The sequence below is a fragment of the Anser anser genome, assembly GCF_964211835.1.
Source record: "Anser anser genome assembly, chromosome: 19".
NCBI lineage: Eukaryota > Metazoa > Chordata > Aves > Anseriformes > Anatidae > Anser > Anser anser.
The window spans coordinates 4399989-4416725 of NC_139740.1; the positions used below are offsets into that span (position 1 = coordinate 4399989).

General features: G+C 56.1%; 1 long non-coding RNA gene across 1 annotated transcript; it reads left to right on the forward strand.

Moving 5' to 3' along the window:
- The first annotated feature begins 445 nt into the window (after nt 1-445).
- Nucleotides 446-8468, forward strand: LOC310883850. The gene is made up of 5 exons (XR_014573895.1): nt 446-472; nt 3624-4458; nt 5373-5854; nt 8012-8148; nt 8253-8468. It is a non-coding gene; the product is annotated as an uncharacterized lncRNA (long non-coding RNA).
- Nucleotides 8469-16737: the final 8269 nt, after the last annotated feature.

The window sequence follows — 16737 nt, forward strand, 5'->3', positions numbered from 1 at the left end:
CACCTCATTCACATTAAAATTAATAATTGCAAACTATCCTGGAGGTCTGGACTGGATCACAGAGCTGCTTCAGAAAGCCTGGGACCCTTATATAATATACCTGCAGGTATATTTTCAGAGCTGATACCCTTTTGGCTGGCATTTCTTCTCTGTCCTGTTTGTTTGCCTCCAGCTTAGCACTCCCCTCCAGAGCAAGGTGTTTGTTATCATTTTGTAGTGCAAGTTAGTTTAGTGGACTAATTTCTGTATAAAACTATTGAAATGAAATGCAAAGTGGGCTCATTAATTGCTATTAAGATCAAAAGCCCTGCTAGCAGGACTTGTACTAATGGATGATCTCTTGTACTGTCCTTCAGGAGATCCCTACTTATGGCTTGAGAGCATGCCCATCATGGAAATGCCTCTGGAGCTGCTGCAGCCTCCTCCCACGGATCCATCACCGTGTCCCACCAGTAATCGACCTGGCTCTGAGGTGCATGTATGGGTTGTGCATCACAAACCTGGGGTGTGCAGGTAAATTCAGGGCTCGGCTGTGCTCCAGCCCTCTCCCTGCACACTCTGTGCTGCTCTGCAGCCCTCTTGCCATCAGCCGGGTTCCTCCCACAGCTGTAGCTCCCATGGCTGCCCCGTCCCCTTCTCCCCCCCACCAGGAAAAGAATGCAGCTTTGCAAAACCAAGGCAAGAACAAAGCAGAAAAGAGCAGTTTTGTATTATTTTCTTTTCTGGGCCATTTTGAATTAATTAAGGAATGTGATCTAAACTATAAATACCCTCCTTCACGTATGATTTATGGCCTGTTTGTTCTGGATTGGTATGTGCTTAATCTCTAATTGTAAGCCCACCATCTGTTTTTATTGATCTGCTTGCCAGGAGAGTTATTGCTCTCCTTGGCCTTATATGGGAAAATTAGGTATGTGGTGAGCAAGCCAGCTCCGGGGCTGCTCTTACGTCAGCCTTGGAGCTGCTCGGGATTGCGCTGCTGCCGGTCTCCATTTACCGTGTGAAACTCGAACTTCTGGGTCCGACCAAACCCCGCTATTTGCAGGAGCATCTCCCTCTGTGCCAATCCCTGAGAATGGCTTCCCCCTTAAAAAAAAACAAGGGAAGAAAAAGCATTTGGCGTGGCCGTGGTGTTTTTGGCTATAAATCAGGCTGCCGCCAACTCACTTTGGGTACTCTCAATGGTGGGAGTGTCTCCATGAGAAAACAGCCTGGATTTATTCATTAAACCTCAGGGATTCAGCTGCATTATTAACTGGCTAGATAATAGTGCCCGAGCCCAGCCTGTGCACTCTGCACGGCCGCAGTGAGGTCTGTAAATACAGGCTCACAATGCGGGATGGAGCAGAGAGGGAAGGATAAAAGCTCCCAGCAACATTTGCAGGCTTAAAGGAAGCTTGTGGATTTGAAGAAAGAACTGCCAAAGCAGGAAAGTGGAGGAAGGCAGTGATGGGGTCCAAACGGAATGGGTCCTGTTCCCATCCATCAGCTGATCCCAGCAGTCCCAGCTGGACTGGGACTGGGAGCCCCAGTGAAGGGTGGGATGGTTTACCCGCCCCCCTCCCTCCCTTAGCGAGTGTTTGGGTTTAAGGATGGGTGAAAAGGGAAGAGGTGGCTGGAGAGAATGATTGAGGTTGCACAGCTGTTGAGGGAGAGAGGTCTTGTGCTTGGAGGTGGCTTTTTAGATATAAAAATGGGGCTTAGGCTGGGGAGAACAGGTACAAAGCCACAGCATGGGGACATGAGGCTGGGGAGAAGTTGTCTTTCCCATTTTTGTCACAGAACTGGTGTTTCCCTTCCCTTCCCTTCCCTTCCCTTCCCTTCCCTTCCCTTCCCTTCCCTTCCCTTCCCTTCCCTTCCCTTCCCTTCCCTTCCCTTCCCTTCCCTTCCCTTCCCTTCCCTCCCCTCCACGACAGCCCATGTTCTTTGCTGTCTCAAGGACAAGAACAAGGAGAAAATCCTCAAAATGTCCTGCTCATCCCCACGGCTCTTTCATCGGCCACCCAGTCTGGGCAGCAAATGCCTCTATGTGACTTGGCAGCCATGGCACTGTCCGTCCGTCTTTCTGTCCAGGTTGGCAAATTGCAGGGGCTCCACGGCCGCTGGTGGGCTGGGGGGATATAACAAGGGATATTCTGCACCCAGTGAACGTCTAGGGAGGGAGGCAGGGTTTGGGGACTGGGTTGCCCCCAGCCCCGTGCAGAGGTGAGGATTTGGCTTTGCTGTGCCTTGCACCCTTTTCTGCAGGGATGTGCCCAGGGTTGCGCAGCCGAGGGTGTCCCCAGGGAGGTTCCCAGTTTGCTATGGATGCCTGGGGTGGCTGTGGGGACAAAATGCACCTTAAATACATTTACATTTAGGAAGGAACACATAAATTGCTCACTATTCTGCATCCTCCCGTGCTTATTATTTTAAGCTGTTCCCCCAATTTCAAGCCCTGGTTTGGAGATCCCCATTCCCAGACTGACTGATGCCCATGATGACAGAATTTCTGCCGTTGGGCAAATTAATTTCCCATGGGATTGTGGCCTCATATATAAATATAAAACTGACACATTTTTACTCAGCTGAAAATAAAATAGCTCCAGCTCCAGTTTGCACGAGATAACGTTTCCAGCAGATAAGGCAGCAGCTGGGGCGCGAATTGCCGTGCGGCTCCCATTTTTCCCACAGATCCCCAGCAATGTTTGCAGGCTGGGCTGTGCAGCATCAGCTTTTGATTAGCACCAGCCAGCATGAACGCGATGTTTGTGTTCTGCTTCGTCTCACCCCACACCTGCCTTCTCCTGGGCGAGGGGGAGCGGGCAGCGTGTGTACGAGCCCGGGGAGCAGCAGGGACGTGATCTGGGCCGGCGGGGTGGCTCGGTGCCTGCGGGGACCGGGCTGTATTTGGAAGCTGATCTCAGGGCCCTGGAGCCCTGGAGCCCTTAGCACATGCAGCAGAAATGAGCGCGTTTCGATCCAGAGATCCTGACCTCAGACCTTATAAATAACCCAACCAGGGCCATGCAGAGTACCTAAAACAGCTTGGCTCCTCTGCTCCCAGAGCAGTCATCTTCCTCTCCTCTCCTCTCCTCTCCTCTCCTCTCCTCTCCTCTCCTCTCCTCTCCTCTCCTCTCCTCTCCTCTCCTCTCCTCTCCTCTCCTCTCCTCTCCTCTCCTCTCCTCTCCTCTCCTCTCCTCTCCTCTCCTCTCCTCTCCTCTCCTCTCCTCTCCTCTCCTCTCCTCTCCTCTCCTCTCCTCTCCTCTCCTCTCCTCTCCTCTCCTGCCCTGGGAACCTGCCCCCATCACCCGGCTGATTAAACCCTGAGGAATGTGCTTGGGGCTCTGCAGGCAGGAGGAGATGCTGATCGAGCACGCATGGTGGGAGTTATCTGGAGTCAGCATACCGGAGGGGGCTTATCTCCAGCTGCGTATCCCAGGCACAGCCATAGCCCTTTGTTGATGTCCCCAGCGTGCTCCTGGGACATCACACATGATCCCATCCCACCCTGTCCTACCCCACCCTATTCCATCTCACCCCACCCCATCCCATCCCGCTCTCTTTGCTTGGGGCCTCTGTGAGGTCAGACATCCCTGCAGCTCCTTTGCGAGCTTTCCCTTCTTCCTGCTATGCCACACCAGGCTCCCCAGGGACGGACAACGGGTCACTGCAGACCTTCAGCCCCGTGCTGCTTCCTGCTGTGACCATCCCTGTGCCACTCAGCTGTTGCTGTTGGAGCTGTCACATCAGTGGGGACCAGTCCTGCTCCGTCTGGGATGTCACAGGCCGTGCTCTGCACCCAGCGGCAGCAGGAACAGACATGGACAGCCACCTGGAGCAGCATCCAGCCTCCTGCATGCACCAGGGTGGCCCTGAAGCCATCTCTGCAGTTTTGGGGGTGACCTCCTCAGGTTTTCCTCTGTGTCGGCAGAGAAATCAGCTTCAACAGAGCCTTAGCAGTGCTCATGGCCTCTGGAGTCATGCAGGGAACTAAACCTGCATAAGGTTTGTGCTGTGCCAGAAGCAGAAGCTTTGCCTGTTCCCTGCCCCCACCTGCAAGGAGCCAAAAACCTTCACAGCCCTGGTACCTCCAGAGCGATGTCAGAGCAGGAGCCTGCTCCAGAAAGCAGGGACCTGTGCCAGATACACCAGGCAGATGAGATCCCGCTGGATCAGGCATGGGTGACCTTCAGAAAGGCAGACAGGGATGTGCAGCAGAGACAAAGAAGCACATCATGGAGCTGCCTGCCCTGGGGGTGCGCCAAGGAGAGGAGAAGTCTTGTGGTCCTTCAGGCTTCCAGGAGACTTGGGCTAGACGTCTTCAGATAATCCCAGGGCAAACACGCGTATTCATAGCTGGATCTATGTCCCGGTGCCTGGATGAGGGCTGCTCCAACCAGAAACAGGAGTGGAAGAGCCTGGGGCAAAGCAAGAGGAGGCTGCTTAGGAGGGGCTCACTCCTGATGGATGGAGCAGGTGGGTCTCCAGCTCGGTACAAATTTGCTGTGGGAGGAATTCACCCGAGATTCACCTTTCATCCTCTCCGTTGTATCAGTCGAGATGCTGCAAGCCCCTGAGTCACAGGGTGCCACCAGGCAGACACCCACCCCATGGGGCTGCACCCGTCCCAGCTGGATGCTCCTCATACCTCCTGCTGGGCTGGACCCACTGATAACGAGCTCCACCTCGCTAATGAGGAGTCCATGGAGCAAGCCTTGGCGCGGGTCTTGTCCCCAGGTCATGGGGCAGCCCTGGGGAAGGCTCTGCTGGTTGCTGAAGCCCTGGTGGATACCCCAGGACATGGGGCTTGGTCACAGCCAGCTGGACCAGGGGCAGATGCTCCACCTCGGGGTGTCCCCCGCTCTGCAGACATTGCTGAGGTTGTGATTTACCCAGGAGAGAAGCTGCAGGCTGAATACGGGTCAAAATGAGCATATACAGGAGGTCAAACAAAGGGTTTACTGCCTTTTCCTAGTCCTAAACTCCCTGAATAGGAAATGCGCTCTGCCTCCAGGAGCTTTAAGTCTAAATCATAGATAAAGCCATATTTATTGTCATTAGTGTCTGTTCAACATTCACCAGTGCACCGGGCTCTTCAGAAAACAGAATGGATATTTCCCCCAAATGTTTATGGCTTGGATTTAGATGGGGCCCTGGGATTTTGGGGGCTGCACGAGCCTGCTGGCAGGCAGCCACGTACCAGCTCCGGTCACAGATCCGTCGAGATGAACGCGGGGTTTCAAACTTGGCCTCTAAATCTTTTATCTGATTCCCATAACAGTTTTCTCATCATAGATACATTTCACTTCCATTTGGGTTTAATTATTCCAGTTTTGACAACACAAACAATTCTAAAGACAATGTTTTGTTTCTTTATTCCAATTTTACAGGAAAGACTGTTTCTGTCATTTGCTATTAATTGTGTCTTCAGAGAAGAGTTAAAGCGGGGGAAGTTCACCTGGATTATTTAATATGAAAATAAATGTTTCCAGTTTGGTTTAAAAGAAAGCGACTCCGAATCGATATTATTTTCTTGCAGTAAAATGCAAAATCCAGAAAAAAAAGAACTTAAGTAAGGGGGAATTGCTTTGCTAGTGTTTGCAGCAAACACTTCTATCACAGAGGCTTAAACTGTCCTGCTGTCTCTCTGCCCGCCTGTTTGCTGACTCCAGTCAGCTAGAACATGCTGACCACTTCCTACTAGTCTCAACAGAGACATTAAAATGCCAAAAAAAAAGAATTTTATTCTTGCAAGAAAATGTGTGAAGGGGGAGAGACCCACGCTTGGGCTGCCACCAAGAGAAAACCTTCAGCGTGCTCAGCCCCCTTGCCAGACACCGAAAAGCCACAGAAGAGGACCGGCACCCCGCAGGTTATTTGGGGACAGAGCCCTGTCCTGGGCTCTTGGGGGGCCCGTGGGGTCTGAGCAGTGGGGCTGGTGGAGCCGAGGTGGGGATGGGACGGGGGGGTCCCCACTGTTCTGCACCCCGGGAGGCTGGAGAAGGGATTTGTAGCCCAGAACCTTGGGGCCGGCTCTGACACCGTGCGGATACGGGGCAGGGGTTTCTTTGGTGGAGCCGTTCCCCGTGTGTGTGCATGTGTAAGGCACCAGCAGGTCTCCGCCAGTCCCGGCTCCTCCCTAGACTTACAGCAAGCCAGGCCTGCCGGGACTGTGCCGGACCAAGCCTTGGCTTGACCCAGAGCTGCTCGTTCCCAGTCCAGGAGCACTTCGGGACAGGAGCAGGAGAAACGTAGGACTGGGGATGTCGAGGCACAGGGGCAGAGGTGTCTCCAGGGCTTGGTGGGGGATATCGGTGATATTCAGACCTGGGTGCTCCAGCCCAGGTGTGGTAATCAACTCCCCGAAAGTAGATCTGAGCAAATAACGCCAAACCTAGAAGGATTTGCCCTTTTTTGGAGTGCTCTGCTTGCAAAGCACGTGCGTACTTAGAAAGAGCTCCAGGGTGCGTTGCAACATCTGCCACATTTGGAGCAAGTCTTGAACACTTCAATCCCCTTTAATGACACCGTCCAGGAAATGACAAAGCTTTTGAGAAACAAGCGGGTTGGAGTTTGGCTTGGTGAATCTCAAGTTGTTGCACAGATTTTTTCTTTTTTTTTTTTTTTTTGCATGCGGCTTGCTGAATCACAGCAAAAACATACAACATCCTGCCACGGCTCTTCTTGTTTCTCTGACACTTCTGGCACCAAAATCTGACACCGCAGCAGATTCCAAGGCTCAATTACATCCAGGTTTGCCCCATGCTTGAGGAATCTGGGTTTGGTGCCACTACTTCCAAGGTTATCAGACAGCAGCTAGATGGTGATTTTAGGAAGCAGCTCCCCCCAGAATGTGGTGCTTTCACCCTCGGGCTGTGCTGCAGTGGCCTCCTGACCCCTGGGGATGTACACCCTGGGGATGGGGACAGTCTTGCTGCTTGTGAAAAGCTTTCTTCTACACACCTTACACACTCGCATCCCCTCTGCTCGTGGAGTGTCTGGTAGGGATAGAGAATGCTACTGCTGCGAGGTGTTGAGGTGAGTTTCCAGCTTGCACTGGACCCACTGTCCTAGGTGCAGGCATGAGCAGGGGCTTCTCTGAGCTGCACCAGGAAAAATAAAAGAAAACATTGGTGTTCTTCCAGTGGCTAATGGGTAGATATTAATCTGTTTTTTATCTTTGGTACAGGAGATATTTTATGGGGTTATAACTTTTAAAACAGAAAACTGGGAGTCTGTATGCCAAACAGAGGGCATGCACCAGGCGTGGTTACACTTAAAAGAATTCCATGTTAGATTTATTCGTATTTACTTTACACCATATTCAGAGGAATCTCTAGAAAATGTTTTATTCCAACCCGGACCTGTGAACAGCTAAATGTAAGGTTGGGGGTTATGCAGTGCTTTTGTGAGAGCAAATCTCGCAGCTCCAAGGCACACGTGGCACCTAGCAGCACTGCTGCTGCGTGTCTGAGCCCAACGCCGAGCACCAGGACTCGGGGCAGGGACTGGAGCCAAGGCAGGTTCGGACAGAGGGTTTGGTTCAGAGGAGCCATGCCTCCAAGCGAGTCTGCGGGAGATAGTGGTGAACTTCAGGGGCCACACGGGGCCCCTAACGGGGTGCCGAGAGCAGGCAGGGAGATGCAACGTGGGAGCAGCGACCTGCAGAGCCAGGCGGGGGAAGACGAGCCAGACATCTGGTCCAGCAGCTGTCAGAGCGGCTCCTGATCCTGCAAGCGGGTTTAGACGAGCCATGGAGCTTCGCCAGGAGCTGTGTGGGCTCATGAATTCCCCGAAAAGGCAATGCTGGGGCACCGACCCCTGCAGGAGGGAGGAAGGTTGGAGGTGCTTGCAGCTCACCCACGTGATGGCCCCCTGGGAGGGTGGCAGGACAGCTTGGCTTCCCCAGGGAACCCCAAACCATTGCATGGCCCTAAAGCATTCCCGTGCATTGCATTCCTCTTGCTGGGGGAGAGCAGAGCACAGGAATGGGAGCAAGGGCAATGGGTTAGGCAGATGTCTTCTGCAGGGCCCCCAGACAGAGCCAGCAACACCTGGTGCCTCTCCTACCTCCAGAACCAAGGCTACTGCTTTGTTTCAGCGCCTCAGCTGGGCTGGCCAGCAGAGAGAAACGCCTCAGGAGGGCAGAGACCCCGGGACAGTGTGGTAGGTGGGATCTGACACTAAATGCTGCCACGCTTTGTCCTTCCCTAGCATCTGTTAATAAATTAATGTCTTTGCCTTTCTCCTGAAAATCACTGCTGCACCAGCAATGAAGACTCAGGAGCCTTCATCGCAGAGCTTGTGCTTACAAACCTGTGTGCAAAAGCTGAAACGTGGGAATTCCTGACCGGGAAGCGGGAGGGGGCTGCCAGTTCCTATCAGCCACCAGCCGTCGGGGCATGTGCAGAAAATGCTGATTTCCTCCAGGACCTTTGCACATCAGCCTGGGTGAAGCAGCTCATTAAAAGCAACTAATTGCTGCAGTCAGTTGTGACATGAATTTTTCAAGGTTAATTTAGCTTAGCACTAAGAGTCCTCCATTTATCTCCAAAGAGGGTGAGCCGCACCTGCCAGGCAGCCACCCCTATGCTGCATCTCCCCTCTGCAGACCCTCCAGAGCCAGGAGATCCGATGTGGAGCATCCTCAGGGACCGCTGCGAGGGAGCGTGGGGGAAACCTGACCCAGGGAAGGCAAAGGTGTGGTACCACAGTGCCGTGCTTGATGCGTGCACCAGCCTTGCTTTGTCCTGAATGATTCCTTCAAGAGTCCTTTCAGCCATTTGCACAACTTACAGGAACACTGGGGAAAGCAGAGGCTGAAACATGAAAAGTTCACTAAAACTTCCAGGTTCAACTCCCTGATCCCATCGCCCCCTAACCATAAAGTTTGCATAAAAAATTCTCCCCACTGATAGATTCCCAGGTGGTATTAAAGATGGCAGTAACTCTCTGCTGGGTCTTGCTGGAGCTGTTACAGTGCTCGGTGTGGAATCCTTTTCTGCTCCCTCAAAGACCAAAACAAGAAGAGAGAAGGAAGCCAACACCGTGCCGTCTCCTGAGGTGGTGTTTCAGGCTGGGCTGTGGGTGGTTGCATCAGAATCTGCCCTCCTTTTTGGAAAGTCTGTACTAACCAGGCAGTGCTGGGGGTTTGGTGTGTGGGCCACCAAGAGATGAGGCCACGCAGGAGCAATGGGAACCTGTGGCCATCTGCCCTGGTGGTCACCCACAGCACATCAACAACCATGTCCCCCCAGGAGACATCTGCAGAGCCCAACCTTGCCAAATTCTGGGTGCGGTGGGGCTGAGAGCTGGGTCACTGGGGGCACCCCAAGCCCTGGCACCCCCAAACCTGCCCCCCCACCCTTGGAGGAGGTGTGTGGTGCTGAAGGGGAGACCACACTGGGGCTCGCCCCACCTCAGCAAGGGCCTTCTTGGCACCCACCGCAGGCTGGGAAGGGAAATCGGCTGTTTAATGAACGTATCCTGTGTTTACGGAGAACCTGCCAGCTATGACAATCCAGATGTTTCCTGTCTCTCTGCATCTGCAAAGAGCCATTTGCTGGCTAAAAGTGGTTCCCACCACGAAGCTGCGCATCGGGGCTTCAATCCTGCAACCAGAGGCAGCGGCCGACCTCCAGCGCGTGGGACATGCGCGGGCAGGGACCGTCCCAGCCCCTTGGGGTTGGTGCCCATCCGTGGGCAGCCCCAGGGAGCAAAGCTGAGCCCAAAGGCTGCTACGAGCTGGGCTGCCAGGGCTGTGATGGGAGTGAGCCTCCCGGTGAGGGACGGGGCCGTGCAGGATGTGGTGCTCTGCGGGGAGGCAGGAAGAGCCCAGGTGGGAGCAGGATGGGAGGATGCAACCCTCCTCACCGCCCCCCTTGTGCAGTCTCTGCCTGTTCCTTCTCTGCCTGACAGCCCTCTGTCCCTGCAGCCTGGACCCCTGGAGTCTGGTGTTGATGCCTCTTCTGGTTAAAAGCTGTTTAGGAAGCAGATAAGGCTCAAGGTTCAAGTCCTCTTCTGTCTGAGGACAACCTCCAGGCAAGGCTGGGTGACAGCCTTGTCCCCTTCTTTGTCTGAGCAAACCAGTGTGCCGCAACACCAAAGGGCAGCTGCACAGGCACTAGGCGATGCCACTGGGAAACTGAGGAAGAGCCCTTCCTATAGCCTTCCTACAACCTTCCTAATGCCTTCCTATAGCCCTTCCTACAGCATTCCTATAGCCCAGTAGCTAGGCAACTGCCAAGTGGGCCTCCTGGGTGCTGATCCCTTTCCTCTAGGACAAGTTACGTGAACAGATTCAACTATTTTTCCAGTCTCAGGACCAGAATCTTGTCTGGAGATGCAGCTCTGTCTAGCCAGACTCTGACCGGGGGAGTTGGGCCCAGGTCCCCAGGCACTCTGGGCTCTCCCACCCCAGGGCTGTTGGTGGCAGCTCCCGGGGAGGACCCCGCTGTGCCTCCCACAGAGCTGGGCTCTCTGAGTCTCACAGGCCACGGAGGTGGGTAGGCAGACAAGTCCTTTTAGTGCTGCCCTGAGCAAGGCCCCATGGCTAGTCCTCTTTAAATACAAGACTTGATGTCCAGAGGGCCTCTGGTCCAACCCCAGCTCTGAGTGGGGTCAACACAGTTCAGCTGGCTGAAGTCTGCGTTCAGGATATCTGCATGGATGGAGATGGATGCTAGCAGTAAATCCCCCTCCGCCTTCTCTTCTCTGGGCTGGACAAAGTCAGTTCTCCCAGCCTGTCCTCATGGGCCCTGTGCTCCAGGTCCCCAGCCACCTCACAGCCTTCTCCAGCTTGTCAGGGCTGCTCCTGGGCCCCCAAACTGCACACACGAATTGGGAAATGGCACCACAAGCGCCCAGCAGAGGACAGCAAGTACCAGGGAGGTAAGAAGATGCTCTTCAGCCTTCCTCAATTACATATGTGGAGCCTCTGGGGACCACAGGAGCACAAGGAAGGGACCATGGCACAGGCCACTCAGCAGCCACCTCCTGAGGAAGGGCATCCAGGACGGCTATCTTTCAACCAGTGCAATATCACCAGTGTTCTCTAAATGGGATTGTGTGAAAAGTCTTGCAGCAAAAAAACCCTATTTTTCGTCTCAGTTTGCAATGCCAAATGAGCAGGACACCAAATGGAGTGGAAACACTGACTGTTTTGCTTTGCTTTGCAATTTAATAGCGAAAACCTAGCACTCCCTCTTTGCCTGCATCTCCTTTTCCATCTTGTCAGCCTTCCAGCAGTCTGAAGCAGTTCTGGAGCCCGTGGTGGATTTTCCCTTCTGCTGAAGGGTCCCACCACCATGACCACCCAACTCACTGCACAGGGCCCCTCCTCAGCGCCTTGGGCTGTTGCCACCTGGGCTTTACGCAGACTGCAGAGCTGCAGCGAAGGAGAGGCCCTTTTTGTCAGCCCCCAAGGAACAGCGGTGAGCTGGGCAGGGGGACCAGGCACCTGCAGCCCCAGGGGATGGGAAGATGGCAGCAGCCGCCCTCACGGACACTTCGGATGCTGCACAGTGTGACCTGCGTCAGAGTGCCAGTCTGGGCCGACCCACCGCAAGAGGACAAAGCATGGAAATCCAGGGCACCTGCAAGCCACCTCCCAGCTGGGACGTCACTGGTCAGTGAGCAGGGGTGGATGGATGAGCCGAACCCCTCTGCTGAGCACGGCGCCTGTTGCTGGACTGGAGCTGGGCAGAGCGAGCGGCGAGGAGCCAGGTTTCTGGTTCCTGTCACGCTGTGTCAGAGCCTTCTCCAGGGAGGAAAACAAAATGCAGCGCCAGGAGACATCTCTCCCTGTTCCTTCTCATGGGAGGGATCTCAGTAAGCAGGTTGGTTGGCTGCTGTCACGGCACCTTCGGCACCGACCTGGGCACATGGTGGCACTGGGTCCCTGCCGTGGCACCGTGCAGCTGGCAGAGCCCGGCCCGATGGAGCTGCTGTCCTGCAGAGGAGCTCCTGGAGCCGTGTCTGTCCTTATCTGCATGCCTCGCTGTTAATGAAGTAGTAGGCTCGGGGCTGATAGAGATTTTCAGCTCCTGATTTCCTCCTCACACCCCTCGAGCAGCATCCATCGCCTTCCTGACTCCGGTTCCTGTCCCCAGCGACAGACCCCTGGGGCGGGCGGTGTCTGGGCACGGCCAGGTCCTGCCAGGGCTGACCGCGGCTCTTTGCGCAACGCACGGCGCCAGGAGCGAGTATTTGCTCTGATGTCTCATGTGCTGCCATGCCGGGGCAGGTTCTGGGTAAGGCTCCTCAGTGAGGATTGCTGCCCGAGCTGTTTCATGATGAACTGCCTTCCTCCCAGCATGGAGGCAGGGAGGGAAGTTCACTCCCCGCAGACTGAAGTGTCTCGGGTTCAGCCCTGCGCAGCCCCAGCTAACTTCCCCTGAGGCCCCAGGGAAGGCTGGCTTGTCACCGAAGGACCCAGTGCCACCTCTCTTTGCCCCGGCCCCAGGAGGACACAGGACAGGTACTGTGAGCTGCAGGACAGCCCCGGGCAGTCCCAGGGGAGATGCGCTGGGTATTCAGCGGACAGCTTCAGGCCATGGTTGGGCACAGAGGAGCTTGCCTCTGTTGCCCTCCATTTTGTGCCTCATCTCCCTGTCCCTCTCTGTCTCTGCAGGCCCTGGCTGGGATACAGGACTGCCCTGTCCCTCACTGCCCTCTCCCTCACTGCCCTGTCCCTCAATGCCCAGGATGATACCCCTGCCCTGGGATCCTTCCCACTTGGTGGGAGCACCGCGGGCTCCAGCACTGCTGTGGGGCTGCAAACCCCTTGACTTTGCTCCAAACGACTTTGGGATTGCGCCCCACATCGCTCCTTTACCACCCAAGGTGTGGGGCAGATCTGTGATCCCCAGCCCTCCCTGCTGTCTGTCTGTCTGTCTGTCCTGCCCGGCAGCAGGGCAGAGACCAGCACCCTCCCCTGGCACTGCAGACACACCATGCTGGACATGGAGGATGCCCCAAATGCCTCAAAACCACAGGAGGTGAAAAATTTGTGGGGATGGAAGCCAAAACTGGACAATTTAGCCACTGTTGCTGGAGCTGCTTGCTCAGAGCCAGCTCTCCATGCTGGTGGGCAAGGATTTGGCCCCTGCCTTCATGTCCCATGCGGGGCCAAGTAAACACACGCAGCGACGGGCCGGGGCTCTGCCAACGCATCCTGACAAAAAGGGGGTTCGACTCTGGAGCAAAGGCAAAGAGAACGGGAGGGAGGAAGTCGGGAAGGAGAGACAAAGGCGAGAGCTGTGGTCTGGCAGCAGGAGTGCTGCGCTGAGGAAATCCTCTGATTTACGGCGAGAGGCCTGGCAGCGCGAGGCCAGCAGGGAGCACGGCCCCGAGCGGTGCTGGGAAGCGGCCGCTCCGCGCGTCTGTTCCCCCGGTGCTTCCACGGGACAGGCGGGTGGGAGCCGCGGGGCTGCCCTGCTCCTGCTGGGGGACACGGGGATGATGCGGGGCTGCACCCTGTGGCGGGTGTCCCTGGTAAAAGGCCAGCTGCAAACGCAAGCCTGGTTGCTTGTGGCAGGATGTGCCAGAAGCAGGGTGGCAGCACTGCAGCAGCAGGTCCTGAACCCAGGTATGTGCTCCCCTCTCCACCAGGACCCCCCAGTGAGGACGAGAAGTGCTGTGGAGAAGCCAGAGCTGCACAGGGCCCCCTCCGTGTCCTGCAGACGTGGTGGGGCACAACAGCCTCATCAGGTTCATGGCTGGGTCTAAGCCCCCTTGAATGATCCCCTTCCAAAACAGAGGTTTCACATCCCTTTGGGCTCCTGCTCTGGGGGTGACCCAGCAGCAGGCAAGGCTGTGGGACGTGGGCTCAGCTCTCCTCCTCCCCGGGGGCCTTGCAGCTCTGCAGCCTGCCTGCAGGGACCTTGTGCTGGATCCCATCCTCCTGCCTGTCTGGGCCCCTTCCAAAGAAGTGCAGTAAATGTCACTGCTGGGGTCCCCAGGGAAGCAAGAGCGTTTGTGCACACTTGTAAGCAGCATTCCCACTCAGAAACATATCCGTCTGGCGCATCCTGCCCCTGCTCACCCTCGGTGCAGGCTCCCAGCCCCAGCAGCGCTGGTTTTGCAGGTGCCGGGGCTCAGCACCTGCTGAGACTTGGGGAGTGGGCTCCGTGCCTCCAGGTGGGCTCCCCGTATCAGTGGGAGTTTGATGAAAGTGGGATCTGAGGAGTTCGGGTTCGGGGGCGTGATGTCTTGGGAAGGAATGGGCTCCGCTCCAGCTGGGGGACTGCTTCCCGGTATGGGGGACATGCTGGGACCTGCTGGGACCTGTTGGGACCTGCTGGGACTCCACGTCCTGGGGCTGATGGGTCCAACCAGCGTCCCTGCAGCAATTTTCCTCCCGGTTTGGAAAGTTGAGCAGAAGGGGCACGGAGCTGCCTGCCCAGGAGAGACAGGAATGTGCTGTGGGTTTTCCCCTGCATGCATCTGTGGGTCACTCCCAGCTCTCACAACAGGCTCAGCACTTTGGAAGAAGGATTTAGCCACAACCCAGAACGCATTACCCAAAAAGCAAACAACAAATACATTCTTCTCCTGAATTCCTGGCCTCCTGCTTCTGACCTCCCGGACAGGCCCTGGCAGCCCGTGTGCCTGGAGAAAGGTTGGCTTGGTTTTCTTCAGCCTTCTCTTGCAAGGTCGCACCCGGCGTGCACAGCCTCCTGCAGGGCCGAAGGTCGCTCTGCTACCAGGGGTAGGGGCTCCAGGCAGCTCTTGCTTCCCTATTTAAGGGTAGCGAAACGCAAAATATGCTCCTTTGCCCTTTGCTCCTAGGCAGGTCCCACCCTGGCCAGCTTTGTGGCTTGCTTGAAGGATTCAGAGGGCTTGAGGGATTTCATTTCAACATTGGATTGCCTTGGTGCCTAGCCCTGCTCCTCAGCTTGGGTCTGCCAAGCTCTTTGCCACCTCTTGCTCTTCCTGAGAGCCTTCGCCAAGATCAGGGTGTCCTAGAGATATGTCCCCTGTAGCCCCTCCAGCAAGCCTGGGGATTGGAAGCCAAAGCAGCACGCAGACAGCATCAGCCCAGGGCTCCACATCCCTCCTGGTCTCGGCACAAGTTGTAGGGGAGATGCCGGCTGCATCTCGCCGTCTTCCAGAGCTTAGCAGAGCAGGTCAGGCCCCCACTCTTCCGTTTGCCTTAGCCTAACCTTGGTGGTGCTGAGCAGTGCCCAGAGATCCTCGCTGTCTGCGCTGCCCCAGGAGCTGAAGTTCCCACCAGGACCTGACGCAGACCCACCGTCGGAGACACCAGCCTCACCCTGGAGGCAGAGATGAGCTGACACCATCCCCACGAGCTGCTGTGCTCCGCTTGGGGTCTGTTGCTTGCCCGAATTATGAGTTTTTTGCATTGCCTCATCTTGGTCAGACTTTTATGGCTGGCTGGGGACTTGGGCTTGTTCTGAACTCTTCTGCCCTGCGCATAGTTTGAATTTCCTTGCTGTGATTCAAGGGACACACTGAACTCTGTGGGACAGAAGCTCCTTGCCTTCACTTAGCCCCCCCCCCAGGGGACACAGACCCCTCCAGGGGTGCCCATGGTGCTTCCCAGGGCTCTTCATGGTGGTGGCCAGCTCCTTGTGATGCCACCCCAGTGAGACCTGGGGGTCTGGAGCACATCCCTGCCTGCTGGCAGGGCTCAGCATCTCCTGCAGGGTGGTGGCAGCAGCTCTGAGGCACGTCCATACCCACCCCCTGTCCCAGCCCTGCTGCCACCAGACCTATTTGCCCTTCCCCAGCACAGGCAGCGGCTGGGTTGCCACCTCATCCCTTGCTTTCCATGGGGTGGGAGTCACTGCCCCCTGAAATCCTGCTGCCCCCAGCTTGGACCAGAGCAGCTCCTGCAACGAGCAGCTGGGATGTGGAGGATGTGCCTCGGGATAGGACACTGAGCACGGACTGGGCACCAGTTCCTCCTCGCAGCTCCCCCAGATTGCCTGCATCCACATGGCTTCTGGCGTGCTGGCCAGGCTGGGTGCTCCCCTGCCTTCCCCTTCCTGTCAGGGTGAGGACCAGCACTCAGCACTGGCCATTTTGTCTCTTTTGGCTCCCTAGCATGGGAAATGTTTTGTTTTCGGGCAGGATTTCAAGCGCTCACATCTCCCAGACACGTCCGTCCTCCCAGCGGAGAGCGGCCAAGGAGGGAAGGAGCCGGGGAGCTGTGGGGAGCCCCTGGCTGGGGGCCTGCCCCATGGTTCCAAGTGTGGCCCCGGTTTATTTATGAGTGTGGGGATCTGAAACGTGGAGGTGGCCAACAGAGGAGGCTTGGCATCCTCACAGCCCTTTGGGACCCCAGTCCTGAGGCTGCTGGGGCTCAGAAGAGTAGGAAACACATCGCAGAGCCCAGACCAGCCCTGCGCCATCAGCTAGCATCCAGGCTCGATGGGCTGGGGGTTACTTGCCCAAGAGCTGCAGTCTCTCTCTCTACCCCACGGATGCTCAGCTGGGACAGGCACCCACGGACCTGGGCTGCTGATGGAGCATGTCCCTGCCCCACAGCCTGGGGGACGAGGGGAAGGAGAGCAGGGACGGCCGTGTGCCTGCCAGCACCAGACATGCCGCTTCGCTCCTGGGGCTTTTCTGGCATCTTTCCTGTCCTGAGGCAGAAGTACAAAACTGTTGGTGCAAATGAAACTTGCCTTTTTCCAAACATCTGTACAGAGAAGGTGGCCCTGGAGGGAGTGCTGTTTTGATAACACCAGTGGGGTGCGAATTTAGAGGTGAGAAAAAAGCAACCTGCAA